This window comes from Penaeus monodon, chromosome 1 (assembly GCF_015228065.2).
Source record: "Penaeus monodon isolate SGIC_2016 chromosome 1, NSTDA_Pmon_1, whole genome shotgun sequence".
Taxonomy (NCBI): domain Eukaryota; kingdom Metazoa; phylum Arthropoda; class Malacostraca; order Decapoda; family Penaeidae; genus Penaeus; species Penaeus monodon.
In genome coordinates this window covers 21,735,574-21,738,073 of record NC_051386.1, presented here as the reverse complement: position 1 = coordinate 21,738,073, position 2,500 = coordinate 21,735,574, and the positions used below count along the sequence as shown (strand labels likewise).

Below are 2,500 nucleotides of genomic sequence, written 5' to 3'. Positions count from 1 at the left end.
CTCTCTCTCGTGTTTACAGGAAGTTCAGACCGATCCGTTTTCTTTCGGGTCACCCAACAGGTGGCTGACGCAGGTCACGAGGTTGCAGGTTCTTAACACACCCTTATTTTAGGTCGTGTTGTTAGAGGGTCACGCATATGTTCCGTAGCCAATTTACGGTAATTATGGCTTTCGGTGGGTAATTTCGAGAGGAAATGTTCTAAAGTTGGACCAAACAGGAAAATTCCAGTCACGCTGGCGGATGTTCTTAACTGGTACTGGATCCCTTTACATTCCATTCGCGGGAACTTGGTCCTCGTAACATCCTGTTTTTCTTCTTCTTCTTCTTCTATTGCACAGGGATGCATTTGTACCATTGAAAGAAACCCAAAAAATATGTCACACAGAGAGAAAGAGCTAGATTTTCAATAAGTAGTTAGAATCCTTAAAAAAAAAAAAAAAAAAAAAAAAAAAAAAAAAAAAAAAAAGCATCGCCACCAGCTTCCCGATTCCCCTAAAAGAGAGTTCGATCTCACGTTGCGGTCAGTATAGCGGTCTTACGTGTGTGTAAAAGTATCCACACATGTTGCAAAAGTTACCATAAATCTCTTAGTTTGAATTTAGAGAGAGAAAGAGAAAAGGAGAGATGACGCACATGCCTAACCGTAGATAAAAATACGGCTTAACCTTGCCGCATGACCTTCAGTATCAGTGTCAACCATTGTGCATAGATTACGTGCTTCAACCCTATATTGTAACATCAAATGCTTCTTCAACCATGAAATTACTCTACACCATGGAAAGGAATCGCTCTAGTAGACTGTAAAAGAGAGAAAAAGAGGTATACGTTTTTTTTTTTCTTCTTCTTTTTTCTTTTTAGATTCGAAACTGTCTCACGATTTCATAAAGTGTTACTTATGCGTCTTACTTTTGGTAAATATATACTTAGCATGTTCCGAATTATGCATGAATTCACAGCAGTGCTGTGGAGTCGGTACTCAAAACACCCGACTCCCGACTCCTTGATTTCTTGTGTATCCGACTCTGGCTCCGATCCCTAGGTATAATAATGATTAAAGATTTGAGTCAAATGGTTATAGCTATGCTATAACCACAATAGCTATGCTATTGTGGCTTTTTTTTATATTCTTAAAGGAATCATTATGCTTTAAAAATACATATAGGACAATGACAAAATTAAAATTTCTCATTCTCTCGGGTGGAAATGAAGTGTGCAATATGTTTAAAAAGGGGATTTTGCGATTTATGTTGAGGTCGGGGTCGGGACATTTCTACCGACTCCGACTCCGCAGCCCTGATTCACAGTAGCCTTTTGCACACACATATGATGCGTGTGTATTTATGTATGTATGCATAAATCAACATGAACCGCAGCAACGCCTTCATGACCCAGCAGCTCCCGTGGTACAAGCCTGTGCCACTGGAAAGCCAGCCGCGGTTGCATGGCTTTCCTGAGCACAAATGGCATAGGAAAATTATACTCGATAGGCCTACTGTCTGAACTACCTGCGGTTTCCTCCTATTATCACAAGCAGACCGTTGAGCCCTCTTCTTTGTTCGTTTTTTTTTCTGTCTTCCTTTCTTTTGTTTGGTTTTGTCTCGCTTTTTTCTGGGGGATTAATTTAGGTTGCTTATTATTATTGTTCATCTCCCCCCCCCTTTTTTTTTGCTTTTCTTTTCTTTATTTCTAGCCAGGCATTCGTAAAATGACATCGTTTATTCCCCATTCCTCTACTCCTCTCCCTTCTCTTCCTCCTCATCTTCATCATCATCATCATCATCCTTCTTTTCTGCGTCTGGAACTATCTCTTTCCTTTTTTCTCCCTCTCCCCTTCTAATCCTCCTCTCACTTTATTCCCTCTTCGTAGTCTCTTGGAAAGAGATTACGAGAGAGAGGGAGAGGGAGAAAGAGGGAGAGGCAGAGGCAGAGGGAGAGAGAGGCAGAGGGAGAAGGAGAAAGAGGGAAAGGGAGAGAGAGAGAGAGGGAGAGAAAGGGAAAGGGAGGGAGAGAGAGAAGAGAGAGGAGAGGGAGAGAGAGAGAGAGAGAGAAGAGAGAGGAGAGAGAGAGAGAGAGAGAGAGAGAGAGAGAGAGAGAGAGAGAGAGAGAGATGGGGAAGAAAAAGTGTAAGAGAGTTTTATTCTGAAGAACGCTCTCTTGTGATCACATCCGTATATGTGTAAATGTGAGTGTTTAAGTGCATATGTATGTGTATGTGTGTGGATGTACGGATATTTTGGAATATATAGGCCGATATGTGTCTGTTTGTGTCTGCGTGTCTGTATAAATCCGTTGTGTCAATATGTTTACACGAGGAAATATGCGACTCACTAGGCCTACGTTTCTTAGTCTGCCTTATTTTATCCTAAAATTTTAATTCAAAATATTCATCTAATCTGTACTAAATCAGCTCCCATCTAATATCCTTAATCAAAAGAAAAGGAAAAGAAAATCACCTTTGCCTCCAGACTAGAAGGTAACCCATCTGTTAAAAAAATCATC

The 2,500-nt window shown here is 40.7% G+C and overlaps 2 protein-coding genes across 4 annotated transcripts in view; one reads left to right on the top strand and one right to left on the bottom strand.

Moving 5' to 3' along the window:
• Positions 1-2,500, bottom strand: part of LOC119571469 — a gene marked incomplete at its 3' end in the record, with an annotated part of 67,179 nt that overhangs the window by 45,792 nt on the left and 18,887 nt on the right.
• Positions 1-2,500, top strand: part of LOC119571708 — a 9,569-nt gene that overhangs the window by 5,695 nt on the left and 1,374 nt on the right. The gene's annotated exons all lie outside the window — the stretch shown is intronic.